Source organism: Mixophyes fleayi, chromosome 6 (assembly GCF_038048845.1).
Source record: "Mixophyes fleayi isolate aMixFle1 chromosome 6, aMixFle1.hap1, whole genome shotgun sequence".
Classification (NCBI taxonomy): Eukaryota; Metazoa; Chordata; class Amphibia; order Anura; family Limnodynastidae; genus Mixophyes; species Mixophyes fleayi.
This window is the reverse complement of record NC_134407.1, coordinates 188,550,961-188,569,058: the sequence shown is the minus strand read 5'-3', so window position 1 is coordinate 188,569,058 and position 18,098 is coordinate 188,550,961. Positions and strand designations below refer to the sequence as shown.

The following is an 18,098-nucleotide window of genomic DNA, read 5'->3' as shown; positions in this document are numbered from 1 at the left end:
AGAACTCATTCACATCAGTCCCTGCCCTATTGGAGCTTACAGTCTAAAGTCCCTAACATACACACACAGACAGAGAGATATAATTTTAGTCCTTAGAGGCCCTCCTGTCTTAAGGGCCCTGGGCTCCCGCCAAAGCCTTAATCCAGTTTTGGGTGTACTGAGATGACCACCACAAGAAAGCTTGGAAATGTGGTAGTACCACAACAGCTGCACATCTGCCTAGCCAGAGAAACTCTACCCCAATTGTCAGGTTTGGAAGATTAAGACCTGGTCACACGACTGCCAATAAATTCTTCAAATATGTGAAGAAGGCAGAGGTGAGAATTATGGATGGGGATACTGGGGGCTGAATTTCTATCATCCACTGGACTGTCACTGTCTAGGTTATTGTACAATGAATGGCCAAACAATTAACATATATAACCGTTAATAAATATTATTTATGTAAGCCATACATGGTGAATATTGCTGATCATAATTAAATATTTTCCTCCAGCTAGATGTCTATGTTTCATCCCCATTGAGGAAAAATACATTCATTTCAACGCTTGTTCTCTCCATTAAAGAGCACGGTATTACATATGAATATAGTGTATTGTGCTCTAAGGCCATTCATTCTCTGCATATTCATATGTATAAATAGAATGACAGGAGCGTATGATATTGGTTTCCTCATTAGAGTTGAGAGATTACAGGGCCTCTGTATTACACAAGCCACCTACATAGATTTACGCATAAAACTCCCCACTGCTGCCTGAGTAGTAATGTTTTGTGCTGCAATAAATGTGCTACTACAGCAAAAAAGAAATCAAGCAATAATAAATGCAATAAAAAAATAATTAATGAATACATTTACAAAACGGCGTGAGTTTGTTGGAGGTGTGTGATTCAGGGGATTATTGTTACACAGGTATATCAGTGATCACCTGTATAGGCAGCACAGTGGCGTAGTGGTTAGCACTTCTGCCTCACAGCGCTGGGGTCATGAGTTCAATTCCCAACCATGGCCTTATCTGTGTGGAGTTTGTATGTTCTCCCTGTGTTTGTGTGGGTTTCCTCCGGGTGCTCCGGTTTCCTCCCACACTCCAAAAACATACTGGTAGGTTAATTGGCTGCAATAAAAAAAATAAAAATTGACCCTAGTCTGTGTGTGTGAGTGTGTGTCTATAGTAGGGAATTTAGACTGTAAGCTGCAATGGGGCAGGGACTGATGTGAATGAGTTTTCTGTACAGCGCTGCGGAATTAGTGGCACTATATAAATAAATGATGTATGCAGTTAGGAACTGTTTTTGCAGCTTTTGGGTATATGTGATTATGGAGGTCTGGTTCACTGGAGTTTTAATTGTGTTTTAAACAAAACACAAATGCGCTTGACATGTGTTTTTTTAAGCGTGATGTTGGCTTCACCATTAATACAAAAAAGGGGGAAAATACCACTCCGAAAATCGCTACCGCAACATGACGCAAGTAGACAATAGAAGCAATTGTGTCTCGTGTCAGACCCTTTAATATAAGTTACAAGCAAATGAAAAAAATGCATATTTCAAAAAAACGTGTGTGGGAAAGAGTCCTTAGGGCTCCCCATGTATTCCTTTTTTTACACGACAGTCCCCAATAAATTCTGCCCGAAAAAACTGGCCATGGAAGTGTGAGCCAATGTGAACGTTCAGTTGTCACCCATATCATGATCACACTGGGAAACAACCTTTGTTAGCCTGGCTATATAAACAATTAACACATTTAGTTAGTAAATATTATTAAATATTATTAATGTGGTCGGTTACTGCACTGCCCTAATTTACTCACATTTATTAGCAAAAACACAGAAGAATTGGGAGAAAATGGGACATAGATCAGAACAGGCCTATACCACCCTCAACGTCTCAGTTTCTTTCCTCGCCCCTCTAGAATGTTAGCTCTCCCAAGCAGGGCCCGCTCCACCTCCCATCTCTGGTCCTCATCTCCTTGTTCTCCTGTGACAGTTTCTTTATGTTCTAAGTGGTGTCTTTTGCTAGTGTTTATTCTCTTGCGCCAATATTTATTCATATTATGTTCTGTTTGTGTATTGCTGACGGAATCTATGGGGCCCCATACATCAATGATGATGTATAATAATTTCAGTGCCATTCCATTTGTGGAAGAGAAAACTCATTTTAGTATGTAATAATAATAATTCTATATTTATATAGGGCCTTTCTCACAATAAGAATCAACACACTTTATGTTGTTGTAGAGGGTGAGGCAGCTATCTTGAGCTTGTCAAAAGCCAATTAACTCTCAAGTATGTTTTCGGAGTGTGTGGGAGGAAACCAAAGTACATGGAGGAAACTTAAACCAACATGAGAAGAACACACAAACTTCACTCAGGGCCATGGTAGGAGTTGAACCCATGACCCCAGGCGCTGCTTCACCCACGTTTAATGTAGATTAGACTTGGGTGGAGCAATACTAAATGAAAGGAAGGTGAGGTAGCCAGAAGAGCATAATTTAGCTGACATGATTCATGGTGGGAGATTCAATTGCTGGTGACGTGTCGTGCGGACATCTCACCACGCACATTGCTGGCAATCACGGTACAAATCACTGTTCGCTTTCCCTCATACCCCATAAACTGAGCAGAGATTTCTGTCAAATATCCACTGTGAGTTGTCTCACAGACTTTTCGGAGACACCTCGCAGCTCACTGAATAACCTCCATTGTATTGGAAATTGCTGCTATACTGAGTTCCGCGACAGCACAGGTCTTCAAGGTATGTGCAGGGGCGCCAAGAGGGAGGGGAGTGGATACAAATTACCGGGGCCCAGGCCCCACAGTTTAGTGTTTTATTTTATTTTCTACCAGGGGGTGGCCCTCACCAGCGAATCGGAGATGTGGGGAATGTTAATGGGGAGGGAGGGAGGGAGTTGACAGCTGTGAGCAGCTCACAGTCCCTGGACATCACACTTTCAGGGGACAGTTGCACCCCATTTTTTACTTTAATTAATTCCAACTTGTGTCAGGTGAGTCCCAGGTCTCCAATGGCAGCTAGTGCTTGGGAAAGACTTGCCTTAAAAATGCTGTGTGCAGGTAATCCTTAAGCCCAGATAAAGTAGCATAGCATTTGATCATGTTAGGACTGGCCAGAATAGGGAGACTTTGGCGTGAGTTGGTCAGCTTGACATATATTGCACTATGTGGAACATTCCCTGTTTTTAATGTAGAAAAGTATAGTACAGCATTAATTGTGTATTTGGAGAGTGCAGAATATCCATGTTTTTTGTCTATACAATGTGGGCAACCCCCTCTTGCACCCCAGTCTGTACATGGAGAGTGCAGAGGACCTATGTCTTTTATTAATTTATGAATAAATTAGTTTTGAGTTTAAAATTTTATGTAATTTTCAATCATTATTATTGAATTTATGTTTAAGGGTTTTTGAGCGCTTCTTAATTTTTATTGTGTGTTTATCTTTGTATGGAGTTACAGAGGCAGCCATTTCTCTTATACATTTAAAATTGTGTTTCATTATCTGACCGTTTTCAAACATATACATATCTGTGATTATTTTTATCACACTTATTTTGCTTGTTATATAATTATATACTGCGTGATCTGTGCTGTGTACTGTGTTCACTAATTATTTTCCATATTTCATGTACCTATACAATTTCCAAAGAGGTCCCAACACGCTACACACATTGCCAGCAATTACGGTAGAAATTTCTGACAAAATCTATGCCGCAAAGTGTCTCACGGAAGTTCCAGAGACACTTCACGGCTAACTGAATTCCCCCCATAATGTCATGTGTAAATAGGCACAACCATGAATCACCATCACTATGTGGCCACACCCCATCACTATGTGGCCACACCCCATCACTATGTGGCCACACCCCCATCACTATGTGGCCATGCCCCCTACAACGGCGGCGCCGCGCATCGCCACTCCTACTATGTGTGGCAAGGGGCAAGAAAGTTGCTGTACCAGGGCCCCAAAATTCCTCTTGGCAGCCCTGGTTAAGTAGCCTGTTCTGGGCCATGGTGTTTTAATAATTTATGGCATATGTGAAAGACAGCAACATAACCACCACTGTGGCAGCACACGGGGCCCAGGACATTTGGACCATCGCTCTGGAAGGCCCCTGCTCTGCCGTTCTGAACAGGCACACCGCGGAACTCACTGGCTCCTCAGAAGTATAGGGCAGAGGCCCTTAGGGGCCTATTTATCAAACTTTTCCCCTGTGTTATTTACCATGAAATTGATATGTATTATAGCAGCAGATATCTCAGTTATCTGCTGCCTTGCAGTTCCTATCGTTTTTCTGAGCACTCCCCGTAACAGTTTATGGGGAGTGCTCATTACCGCTATGTATTAAAGTCTGCCTAGTGAAATTGTTCTCTTTTTCTACATGTTAATTGTACGCCATCTGAAGCTGGCGTACAGTAACATAAATGAAGTCTTTCGCAGCTGTCAGCTCTGCTCTGAAGAGCAGAGCAGGAAAGCGCATATGTGGAGGGATCATGTGATCCCTCCCTGTCACATGACTCACCTTCTTGCCGTCCAGGATGTTAGTGCGCATGCCCGAGGTTTTCGGTCGGCGCATGCGCACTAACAAAAAAAGAAGACACTGTCCTTCGGATGAGAAGAGACTGCGATGAAGAGGTGAGCAGGTTATCGGTACTGCAGTCCCTGAGAAATTTCTTGATACATTGCCGGAAACTTTCAATCCTTATCAAGGAGATAAGGATTGAAAAGTTTCAAGTCAAAAAAATGATGCCGGATAAATAGGCCCCGGACCCTTAGGGGCCTGTTTATCAAAGTTCTCCCCCTGTAATTTAGAGGTAAATCCCCGAAAACAACAGTTGAAAGGTAAGTGATACTCTTCATAGGAACAGACGCTTTTCGGAACAGCTGTTCCTGTGTTGATTTTCTAATACATATGAGAAACTTTTCTGTCCGCATCTATGCGATGAGGATTGAAAAGTTTCTACTGCGAAGGGTAATAAATAGACCCCTTATAGAGGTGAGAAGTACATCCCTGTTATACCCATGGTGAAAAATGATATCCTTCAACAATAGTCCGTGAATCATTCACCCACCTTTTAGCAAAACAAAATGCTAACTGTATTAGAAATTAAATGAGTATTTAAATGCAGAAACCCAGGAATCATATGTTAAATACGTACATGGTTCAACAAGTCACACATTTAACTATCTAGTGAGTTACTCTGTTTTTATACATATCCACATGTTTATTATGGTCTCTTACTTTCAAAACTATTCTGGATAAAGTCTCACGGTCCATAGTTCTTGCTTCTATGTATCCTCTGTGCAAGGATCGCCAGTGTTTAGGATGTATCTCCCTCTGCTGGACACTACGGTGAGTTGTCAGTAGAGGGAGCTGTGACACAATGATGTGTCTGTAGTGTCTGACGCCGCGTTACAAAACCTGACTTCAACGTGCAAAAGCAACAAGCTTTACTGTCCGACCAATGTCTGTAGAAGAGACAGGGGGGATACTGGACAGAGGAGTCTGTAAATCTCACAGGTATGTTCTGCTAAACGTCAAAGGCAGGTTCAGCCATTGTAACTACTGAAACGTGCAAAATGCAGACACAAACATGTTAAAGGTTGCAGGATATAAGATAGCTTAGTAGTATAACTGAATGCAAGCTATTGGCCTATCTAATTAGCCACCAGAATCTGTGATGTCTGCCTATAGTGTCCTTCAATAGTCAGGAAAGCTGGAATATGTACCAAAATTGCTTCCCATATAAAAGTAAACATGTTTCCAGTACTTTTACTTTAGCACATTTCTTAACATTACCCATATCTCTTTTACACAAGGACACTTGTATTTTTGTTTTAATGGAAAACTGTATGTGTTTTATATGTTTTAATTAAAATAAATGTTTCGGTATTTTTCCAAAGTGCAAGTTATTTTTAAAAACACTTGCTCTGTTGACCCTAATATTTCTATGCACTCTTGACTAAAGCAGATCTGGTGGTGGTGGTGGTTTGGTCCAGTGAACAGCACACAAGAGATGTGTCAGTCAGTACAAAGGAAAATTATTGCTTTACTGTTTAGGGCAGTGGTTCCCAAAACTTTTGCAGTTCGCGGCACCCTTAGAGTCTCCATAATTTTTTCAAGGCACCCCTCCAAAATAATTATTGAGCAGTCCTGTTTTAGAAGTAGTTGGGTCAAAAAAATGTAATAAGTTTTTAGGTCAGGAAAGAAATACTTATTTAGTTGTATGCAAAAATGCCCCCTCTACATCCAGACACGCTGCCCCCTCTCACTGCCCTCTGTCACGCTGTCCCCCTCCTCTGCCCTCTGTCACACTGTCTCCCTCCTCTGCCCTCTGTCACACTGTCCCCCTCCTCTGCCCTCTGTCCCTCTCACTCTGCCCTCTGTCACACTGTCCCCCTCCTCTGGCCTCTGTCCCCCTCCTCTGCCCTCTGTCACGCTGTCCCCCTCCTCTGGCCTCTGTCCCCCTCCTCTGCCCTCTGTCACACTGTCCCCCTCCTCTGCCCCCCACCTCTGCCCTCTGTCACGCTGTCCCCCTCCTCTGGCCTCTGTCACGCTGTCCCCTCTCCTCTGCCCCCCTCCTCTGCCCTCTGTCACACTGTCCCCCTCCTATGCCCTCTGTCACACTGTCCCCCTCCTCTGTCACACTGTCCCCCTCCTCTGTCACGCTGTCCCCCTACTCTGGCCTCTGTCACGCTGTCCCCTCTCCCCTCTGTCCCCCTCCTCTGCCCTGTCACACTGTCCCCCTCCTCTGCCCTCTGTCACACTATCCCCCTCCTCTGTCACACTGTCCCCCTTCTCTGTCACGCTGTCCCCTCCTCTGCCCTCTGTCACGCTCCATCTCACTCTGCCCTCTGTCACGCTGTCCCCCTCCTCTGGCCTCTGTCACGCTGTCCCCTCTCCTCTGCCCCCCTCCTCTGCCCTCTGTCACACTGTCCCCCTCCTCTGCCCTCTGTCACGCTGTCCCACTCCTCTGTCACGCTGTCCCCCTCCTCTGTCACGCTCCTCTGCCCTCTGTCACACTGTACCCCTCCTCTGTCACACTGTCCCCCTCCTCTGTCACGCTGTCCCCCTCCTCTGTCACGCTGTCCCCCTCCTCTGGCCTCTGTCCCCCTCCTCTGCCCTCTGTCACGTTGTCCCCCTCCTCTGTCACTCTGTCCCCCTCCTCTGTCACACTGTCCCCCTCTTCTGCCCTCTGTCACACTATCCCCCTCCTCTGTCACACTATCCCCCTCCTCTGTCACACTGTCCCCCTTCTCTGTCACGCTGTCCCCTCCTCTGCCCTCTGTCACGCTCCCTCTCACTCTGCCCACTGTCACGCTGTCCCCCTCCTCTGTCACACTGTCCCCCTCCTCTGCCTTCTGTCACAATGTCCCCCTCCTCTGCCCTCTGTCACGCTGTCCCCCTCCTCTGGCCTCTGTCACGCTGTCCCCCTCCTCTGCCCTCTGTCACACTATCCCCCTCCTCTGCCCTCTGTCACGCTGTCCCCCTCCTCTGTCACGCTGTCCCCCTCCTCTGTCACGCTCCTCTGCCCTCTGTCACACTGTACCCCTCCTCTGTCACACTGTCCCCCTCCTGTCACGCTGTCCCCCTCCTCTGTCACGCTGTCCCCCTCCTCTGGCCTCTGTCCCCCTCCTCTGCCCTCTGTCACGTTGTCCCCCTCCTCTGTCACACTGTCCCCCTCTTCTGCCCTCTGTCACTCTGTCCCCCTCCTCTGGCCTCTCACGCTGTCCCTCTCCTCTGGCCTCTGTCACGCTGTCCCCTCTTCTCTGCCACGCTCCCTCTCACTCTGTCCCCTCTGCCGCGGGTAAGCCAGAAAAATACAAAACATAAAAACATAAACTCACCAATCCGCGCAGCGCCTGGACCCATCATCCTCCTCTCTCACGCAGCTTGTCACTGGACCCAGCATTCTCCCTCTCTCAAGCAGCTTGTCACTGGACCCAGCATTCTCCCTCTCTCACGCAGCTTGTCACTATAGTGACAAGCTGCGTGAGAGAGGAGGATGCTGGGTCCCGGCGCTGCGCGGATTTGTGAGTTTATGTTTGTTTTTTTCTGGCTTTCTCGCTGCACCCCTGTGACAGCAAGTGTGCTGCGGCGCACACTTTGGGAACCGCTGGTTTAGGTAAAGGATTTAAACTTAATACATTTTGTTAAGGTATGAGAAGTGTTTCACATGAGCTGATATTTTATCTATTTGAAGGAAGCAATGATGAGAAGTATTTTAAATGGATGTAGAATATTACAATATAATATTAGGAAAACGTCCTAAGGGCGCTAACTGAGCTATTTTTGCGCAGACTGCATGTGGGATAGGGTAAGTTATCCTTTCTGGAGACGCAGTATTAAGAGTTGACCACAGGAAAAACCACAGTAAGTGAATTTTCTTGTGGTCACCTCTTGTTACAGCATTAAGTGGGTATGTATCTAAAGCACAGTGTGTCTTAAGCTGGGTACACACTGCAGGTTTTTCACCTGATTATCGTGCCAATCTCACTGTTCGGTCCGATCATGTTTTATCATAGCAAATCACATCATATTGTTTCATTTGATTTTACAAATGGACTAAAAATCTCTATAAACATTGTGGAGTAAATTCTGCAGTGTCTATGCACTCCTGACCAGCAGTGTAGGAAGATCCCTGTAGAGTTTACAGAGTCAGGATCTGTTCAGCAAATTGTTATGACAGATGAAGAGCACAGATCTGAAGGTAAATCATGTACGTGTGTAGACATGAGTGGTTCCCCAAGTGTCAGTATGTCCTGCCATGGTTGGTACTACAAGCACCAGCATGCCCAGGCTTGCTAGGACCTGTAGTTCACTAATGTAAAATAGTGCTTCATTCTTTTTTTTTTTTACACATTTATTGCCCCACACCAACCGCTCAGGGGTGTGAGAAGAGCCCTAATACTGTCAACACGAGGCTGGGTACCCCTAAGGGGGGGAGTGGGGCGCATTTTTTTTGCCTACCTCAACTCCCTAGGGAATCCAGACCTGGACTGACCAGCCTGGGGCTGTGTGTCATTATGTATGGCAGGGGGACCCCACGCTGCGGGTTCCCCTACTATAGTGCCACCAGCCCGGCTGGCTGTGCCTAGGGCACTTGGCTGGCAGCACTAGGGTTAATATGACTTGGGAGGGGGGCACATGTTTTTTTCCCCCCCATTTATTTATGTCCCATCACTGTTTACTGCCGGCAGGCGTTTTAATGTCGGCATTGTGACTGTCTGCATTTTTACTGTCGGAAATCAAAATGTCGGTATTTTATCTGTGTCGGGGGATGTTTACATACCGGTATTTATCCTGTTTATCAGTTTCATGTCGGCAGGATAAGTGTCTATTTCTTCCGTCAGAATTTTGTACCCAACCCAAATGATTTATTCTCCCATTCTAGCACCTTCTGTGAACTCACAAACTGCAACTTCCATTTCTGTACTATTGTTTGTGATCAGTAGCTGACAGGGGTGCTAGTCCCTTTTTTTGCCATTTTGCTAGCTTACCTGGAGTTACCTCCCAATGTAAAAAATACATTAATATGTGACCCAATATAAGGACTGGAATGTTTTAAGAGTTAGGTCCACTGTATTAGCAGAAGCGCTGTGAAGTGGCTGCTGCTTATTATATATTTGCAGTTAGTTACTGAGACTCCTGCCCTTTATGTACAAATAGAGCAGCTCTTTTACTGGTTCACAGCAGAGTGCTGGGGGATTTTCCTGTGTGTATCTCTTATCTAGGTAACTCCTCCTGGTCTAGCACCTGCTGTGAACTTATCAATTGATTGAGTAGCTTCCATTTCTGTATTGTTGTGTGCCCCAAATAACTACCACTGAACATTGCTCAATAAGTCCAGAAAATCCAGTCACCAGATGGTACATGGGGCCTCTGCAAGAAGGTCGTTCAGCCCGATCCCTGAATAACCGTATATGTGCAAAACCTGACCAACATTGGTTATTCGTTTTCTGTGTGTGACTAAATCGGCACCAGTGGTTCCTGGTTCTGTGATCCGTTCCGAAAGCTATAGGCATAATACAAAAGGGCGAAGCATTATCACAGGGAAGTCCTGTACTATCCAGTAATGCATAAATACAAGTTATGCAAATGAAAATATAAATGTAATAAACTGCTGAGAATGCACAGGTGCGGAACTAGTCTGGTGTGCCTGCGGATGGGGCCCAGATCTAATATTTGTATTGGAGCCAGAGGTTTTTCTACTGCTTAGCATTGTATTGTGTCATTTTTTTAAATAGGCCTAATACGAAGCCTTTTTTCAGAAATTCTTAAAAATATATAGACATAATTTTTCATGCTGGGTGCAGTTGAATGAATGCATATTTCTAGGAACATTTGTCTTTTAAATCCATAACATTCTGTAGGGGAAGTTACACATAGCCTATAGCAATATACTAGAAAATCATTAAAGCATTTCTTGTGTTATAAGTGGCGTGGTTCCATTTGGGTAACTGCATAAAAATGCGGACTGTAAAATGATTGGCCAATGATTGAACTGACATGTGCTTGCTGTCATTGGCTAACCATAATGCATGTCGGTCCTTTATAGGAGAGAATCTCCCCAGCTGGGAGAATAGAGCATATTTGCCTACGTTTGAAAAGTCATTTCAGGGAGGTTCTGCAAGGAACTCCTAGGTGCAGCACCAAATGGGGTGTCCTGCTCCGCCCAAGGGGCATGTCCAACCATGGGTGTATCAGCAGGGGCATATCCAGCACCTCTTCACCCCTACACGCATCTCTGTGCAGGACAGTGGTGGCCATTTTCTTGTAGAACACCTCCTCCACAAGGAAATGGCTGCCACTCTCCAGCAAACAATTGTAGTCAATACTTATTCTTCTCCCCAGTGTTTCCTCCATGGTGGGTGGAGTGATGACGCCATCAAGTTTTGCTCCACCCACCGCTTCTCTGTCTGGGCCGGCTTTTGGGAGATTGCTAAACTCTGGAAATCCTGGGAGATCACCCCACTCGTTCAGGAGTCTCCCGGACATTCCAGGAGAGTCTGCAAGTAGAGTAGAGCTGTCTGTAAGAAATGGTGTTCAATCCAAACTCCTGTGTTTAGCAGGTAAATAATGAACACTCATCCTACATGGACAGGAGCTGAGGCTGATCCATCCAGGATCCTCATTTACTACATTCCAGCCCCCAACCCCTCCCTCCATGAAAGCTACTTGAACAGTGCTTAGAGCTCCCTTCTTTCACAGGAATCCAGCTACATTCCAGTAATGCAATTTAAATAAATCATTAAAAATACAAAGACAGTGCACCATAGCAAAATGATTTTTTTTTCGAATGAGGTACATACTGATTTAATACAAGTTGATTATAAATGTTTTTGATGACATTAGACCAAACCTGTATTTCAATGAGTACATCAAAAGTGTTGTTTGCTATAACAAGAATGACTTGTGATAAAATGATAACCACAGTGCAGAGTCACATATACACAACTGTGCCCTGAGCTTTGTAATACACAGACACAATGTATTGTCACGCTGTGGTAGTGGTGTGGCCGTTCAGCACAGTGCTTAATCTTTGACCAGTTTTGATACAGATGTGCTCAGATACACTAACTGTGATGACAGCTGGCTTCTAATTGGATGAAGACCACTGCCATCCATCAGGAACAGCTTGTCATTGGTCTGTTGGATCCCTCCTATACCCCCGCACTCTTAGTCCTGTACATTTCCTGGTTCATCTCTAGGTGGTCTCCGTAATGTAATCTGCACCACACTTCACCTCTTCTTTCTTCCTATCTGAATAACTCTTCTCCCACACTTTAAGGGTCTCATTCATATCGCACATACTCTCTGCAACGCTCTTCCTCATGTCAGCGGATACTCAAAACTCTTCAAGCCTGTAAACTCTATCTACACAATAGCTAGCTATACAAGCTAACACCACAATAGCTAGCTTTACTCATGAGAGCTGTTGGAACTTTTTCCACTTAACTACTTGTGTAGCAATATGAAGTACAGCACCAAAGGGCATGTAACATAGTCATTTTAAAAAAAATGAGTATTAATATCTTGCATGGCGTTAAAGGTTTTATATTGCATGCTTATTTTTCCCCCCACCTAATGCCACGATCCCCTGTACAATGCTCACCAACACATTAGAAAGTTCTTTTGAAAGATCTATCAGTGTTATATCAGCCTGTATATACTATATATGTTTACTGCTCTGCTGGTTATATTGGTATTTAATAAATGAATAATAATATTTATTACAACAATGCTCATGAAACAAGTATTGGGGAACAGATGCATTATGGAAGTGGTGGAAAGTCTAGTGTGGAACCTTCCCTTCCGCAATAGAACTTCTACATACATTATATTTGTCAGTTACCTTTTTATATTTGATCCACATACTTTTCCTTAACTTTTTATTCACTTCAGTGTTTCATCCATATACTCGTGCAGTTTGCCTACATATAATTGATATACTAAAAAAAAAAAAAGTAGTAGGAATCTATTGTTGGGTGCGTTCCTGCTTGTTCGGCTAATGAAGACACACTGGACCTCACTAACAAAACGTGCTTTGGGTTTGTACTGGGGTGCGTAGCGTACTTGAAGGTCCACAGTCTCACTGTGCAAAAATGTAAATAACTCGGATGCGCTAAATGAGTACTATTATCAGGAGACCAGAATCTAGTCTGTTTATGGTGTGGAAATGGCTGTGCTATCTCCTGCAAAGCCAGGAACTCCCCATAAAACGCTCTCTCTACCCCTGACTCTCATCAGCTGGACTTCTGCGCCTTCACAAACAACGCCATCTTGCTCCCCAACCCACCCACCGTGGCGGAGTGAGGGGTGTGACCTCGCTAATGTAGATTTTATGATGGAGCTCCACCGGTCTGTGCTTCACAAATGAGGCCCATTGGTGGTTTTCTCCTGCAGCTCATAGAATTTATACGAATCAAAGTCTGAAAAAAACACCTTTATCTGCATGACCGTTTCCTTTAAAATACTAAATAAACACAAAAAGATACATTTGTTTTTTTGATGAGTTTTACTACAATCTTGCATATTTGCATCCCCCCTTCCTCAAGGGAGGGTGGGTGGGGGGCAAAAATGTGTGAATTCCTTTGGGGGCTTATTTAAGAATTGCCGCATATACCTACCCCGACCCCCCTTGTTAATTATCATCCCTTATCGCAACTATAAGGGATGTTATTACGCGGTCATTTATTTAAAAACAAAATCACCCCGGGCTGTTGGAGAGTGGTCCAGAGATCCTTATTTTGCGACCGGCCCTATGGGGAATAGGGCCAGTGGCGGATCAGGGCAATCACCAGCCAGCACAAGCATACATTTTAAATTGCCAAGACGGATCAAAGAGGGCGGAGCCAATTGGGAAATCGGGGGATGTGACCGGCGGCAGATCAGAGTGAAGGGGGCGTGACTATGCCTGCCCCTGAGCGGTTAGCGCTATCTTCAGATGGACATCGGGGTCAAGCTAGCTTTTCGGAGCTTGTTAAATTGTCCCAGACTGCAGTCCCCAATGCGATACTTATCCTAATGCAGGAGATATCTATGCTATTTCCTGCATTAGGCTTAAAATACTTAAAAATACTACACCATGTGGAAAAAGCCGTTTCCGCATTGTTTAAGGCTTAATAAATGCCCCCCTTTGTGTGAAACGGCTACATAAGCGCAATAAATGTAATATCTATTCAGCTAATTACATAATTTGCCAGGTAATTTCAGATTAACTGTCCTTGACTGTAGATTATTTCATGAAGAACTCTTTTTGTTGTAAATAGTTTACATTGTAATCTATTGTCAACATTACAGTCACATATACACAAGTCTCTCATTGACCTCTTCTCCCCCCCTCCTCCAGATTCCAAACATTCTGCCCAGTGTCCACCACGTCTGAGCCTGATAATATGCAGCCCGGAACTCCTCACACCACAGATAAACTCCCAGAATTCTCTCAGATTGTTGTCAGATTATGCACAGTATGGACATTCGAGATTAGATACAAACAATACATGGTAGGTCTTGATAATTCGCAGTATGAAAATATAGTTAAAGTTCCTAATCGTCTTACATTTGATTTGTGGAAATGAAACCGTTAAAAGGGACAGTTTGATGCAACAAAAAATATATTATTTTTTTTCCATAGTCCCAATAACATGTTCATTCAGAGTGTATGGGGGAGGTTCAATTGGCTGCGTTACTCTCACCACTAACGCGACCAATGCACTATTACCGTTAGTACAGTAATTTTAACACTGATTTCTGCTAGCGGCTCTCAGAGCTGAGAGCGAATATCAGCGTTGAAATTACTGTACTGATGGTAATAATGTGCACTATTACCATAGTAATAGTATTAACATAGTATTAACGAGGTCAATTAAAATTCCCCCCTTTGAATTAGGAGTACACAAATCTTCATTTGTTCTGATAACAAACACTTCCATGTACACCTCTGTGGATACTAGGATACATATAAGGGTCTTTGGTCTCTTGCTGTCTACATCAAAAACACACTTCACATTTCAGAAGTGACAGAGAATATACAATGCACCAGTCATCTTCATGCGCATTCTATACATTCACCTTCTGCTAGCAACACAGTCCAAAATATGCAGCGATCCAGAAAACGCAATGCTCATAAGCCTAAATGCAGGAACTATAGGATTTAGGCCCCAAGTATTTTGCCCTTCTTCCCTAACTGCCCCTACTTTGCCAGGAAGCCACGAACAGCACTGTTTTCTGCCTCGTTAGACAGTTCAAAGCAACTGCAATAATTCATGGCTTCAGCTTAAAAGTATTAGGGCAACTTCCCTGTATGATTCCGCAATCAAGACTGTTTGCACCTACAATGTCAAATTTGACACTGACAGCTACAGCATCAGACATGACCATCTGGTTTTGTGCCCTGTAGTGAGGTAGAATTCAGTCAAGTTCTAGAACATATATCGGCAGCCAGTGGATAACCAGCTGTTATGGAACTACCCTTATGAGGCTGCATTGCTTTTACCTGTCTATAATCTAGAACAGTGTTGGCTAACCTGTGACACTCCAGGTGTTGTGAAACTACAAGTACCAGCATGCTTTGCCAATATAAAGCAGCTTATTGCTGGAAGGGTATGCTGGGACTTGTAGTTTCACATCACCTGGAGTGTCACAGGTTAGCCAACACTGATCTAGAACAACACAAATCATTTACACCCTACACAGAAAACCACAGACTGCCACAGACACAGGAAAGTTTGGTGCAAATTTACAACTGATCACTTGCTAGTGCTTAAAAAATATATTGTAGATACGATTGGGAGGGTCATCTTCTTTTATTAGAATGCCTCACACTTTATGTTAGGCTCTTAGTTTGCATTTTACTGTGTACTCTATTCAGTATTTGTTTGTTGCTATTTCTCATTGGGTTTTGTAGTACTATGGATCTATTTTGTGGATGAAGCACAGAGTATTATATGCAGAGGCAGCCAGGACGGTGGAGGGACGAGCTTTTGTTACAGTGACAGACTTTATAAAACAGGTTGTGGCTTTCTACATCACATATTAAATATTCTCTCTGATTAAATGTTTTTTTAAAAAAAACAAAACAAAAGCAGCAATGGTACAAAGCCCAGCGCCAGAAAGGTTCAGCTGAAAGTACCCTTTATAGCTTCTGCCGCGCCCCAGCCCCTTGTATAGAAAAGCTTACCTTGTGTATGCTCCTTATACTTTGACCTATATCTTCCTGGGTCCCCTCCCTTTACCTGCCTCTAATGATCTCATTGAAGTCACTCCCACTACCCTGCTTCATACTGCAAGTGAGACACAGAGACACACACACAAATCGGTAAGTAAAGAATCTAATAGAAAAAATATATATTGCATGGATTACGCTGCTCAATTACGGTTCTCAGCAGACACAGGAATCAGAGATAAATAAGCTTCTTTTATGTTATATGTTAGTAAGGGTGAAATATTAATGGGACTATATCTCCACGTGAAGAGGGAAACACCATAGGGGATTTCAAGTCTGTATTCTACTTAATAATTAACACTGAGGCTTCAGTGGCTAAATTAAATTTTGAATTGATGAATTTGCCTTCACCTGCACAGTCTAGCACCAGTTTATTAACTTAGCCTTTTTTATTTTTTTTTATTGTTCAGTTTCTTTTACAGTTAGTTGGCAAAATATAATTCCTGAAACTGGGAAAATAGAGCTGAAGCATTTCATGCGGCCAAAAAGGGAGATATTGCAGCCACTTGGGTCCATATTGTGTGTGTGTAAAAAAACTGATAATGTTGTTAGAGATAGCGATCACTACCAGGTACGACAAAAAAATGCAGCCTTTAGATCGCCCTGCATGTGTGGTCATCTTCTCATTGTACTGCGATGAAGCTGGCAATTATGTAGTCGCTGAGTCAGGAAACCTATCAGTTGACTACCTACCGCAGTGTTGGCTGACCTGTGACACCCCAGGTGTTGTGAAACTACAAGTCCCAGCATGCTTTGCCAATATATAGCAGCTTATTGCTGGAAGGGTATGCTGGGACTTGTAGTTTCACAACACCTGACATACCTCATCTCAAGCGGTAGGGCAGTCTTGCCTATGGAGAGCTTTCAGTTATTAATACTACTACCACTGTAGACAACCGGATACAAATTCTAAAACATGACCCCTACATTGTAAGCTTGAGAGCAGGGCCCTCTTACCTACTTCTCTGTTTAATACTCAGTCTTGTTTTATTACTGTGTTTGTCTTGATGGTAAAGCACCGTGGTATATCCTGGTGCAATATAAATAGATGTAAATACATAAAATAGGCTGAATGCTACAGGACGTTTAGGAGCCGAATCGGTGAGCCAGAGAGACCTATAAATCAGAACCAAAAGAGCCGTCAACTTTCAAATGAGACGAGACAGATTTTAACCCAAAAGAGAGAGAGTTGATGGCATTAAATCCTGTCCATGAGTAACGGTTTTATCTCTGGCATAGTTTGTACCAGTTTATTATTTAAATACTGTCCATGTGGCAACTCTGTTAGAAATATGCAAACAACAGATGACAGTATTATTATTGCAGTGCTTGGGTTCCAAATCAAGGCAACTGTACAGTGATTGGCTAATAAATATCGTATAACTTATAATGGCAATATTTTTATACTTTATGCTCACGCACGTGGATACGGGCTACACTAGGTCATTGGGAGATGTCCTCATGTCAGAAATGGTAACCTAGTGGACCCAGATCTTCATGCCACACTCACCAAATCTCATTATTTTAGTCTGACTTCTAGATCCATAGGACAGACTCAGATAAGGGTAGCTCAGTAACAACCGCACTAGGATCTGTGGGGACATATTTTGTGCTAAAAGGATGACGTGATTTAAATGCAGCTTTGAATTGCTGAACTGGGTGTTTCCTGTAATGCTGATTCAGACGGCAGCAGTGGGTGAGCTTCCTCTATAATTCAGATATATTGGAAGGTATGCAGAAAGACCGCACTAAGTTTTCCAGTAGACTGTTGGGACACCTTTGTGGCCACTGAATGCTTTCATCATCATCCTCCTTTATATAGCACCACTAATTCCGCAGCTCTGTACAGAGAGCTTGCATTATAAATTCCCTAACAGACAGACAGAGACTAGGGTCAGTTTTGATAGCAGCCAATTAACCTACTAGTATGTTTTTGGAGTGTGGGAGGAAACCGGAGCACCCGGAGGAAACCCACCCAAACACTGGCAGTACATACAAACTCCACACAGATAAGGCCATAGTCGGGAATTGAACTCATGACCCCAGTGCTGTGAGGTAGAAGTGCTAACCACTGAGCCACCATGCTGCCCAGTGCTGCAAGTATGACCTTGACAAAAGTGAACTTTGAGAAAATGGCTTCCTGTTTATCCCCCGGCGGATGCTATGGCAAAGTATGAGGCCTGTTGTACATAGTAAAACACTATAATATTCTATATATGGACTATTAAGGAGGTCTGACTGTTCCAATCGGTAATCAGACAAGTGATAAGTATGCGAGAGGATGCCCATGCTGGGGCTGGATGGCAAATTTTAGCCCGGGGTAAGGGGGCAAGACTTGGCTTAGCAGCCTATTATTAAACA

At 43.8% G+C, this 18,098-nt stretch overlaps 2 protein-coding genes across 4 annotated transcripts in view; one reads left to right on the top strand and one right to left on the bottom strand.

Annotated features, from left to right (window-relative positions):
* LOC142094955 (phosphatidate phosphatase LPIN3-like) overlaps positions 1–18,098 on the bottom strand; it is a 56,287-nt gene that overhangs the window by 33,981 nt on the left and 4,208 nt on the right. The window contains exon 1 of one of the 2 annotated variants that reach the window (XM_075177627.1): positions 15,693–15,761. The exons of the other annotated variant lie outside the window; for it this stretch is intronic. The gene's annotated coding sequence lies outside the window, so the exon portion shown is untranslated. Of the gene's footprint in view, positions 1–15,692; positions 15,762–18,098 lie in introns of those variants that run through there. 2 annotated transcript variants of the gene reach the window in all.
* MYL9 (myosin light chain 9) overlaps positions 5,438–18,098 on the top strand; it is a 32,015-nt gene continuing 19,354 nt past the window's right edge. Inside the window, exon 1 of one of the 2 annotated variants that reach the window (XM_075177633.1) lies at positions 5,438–5,530. The gene's annotated coding sequence lies outside the window, so the exon portion shown is untranslated. Of the gene's footprint in view, positions 5,531–15,792; positions 15,831–18,098 lie in introns of those variants that run through there. The other variant, XM_075177634.1, reaches the window with a different exon arrangement.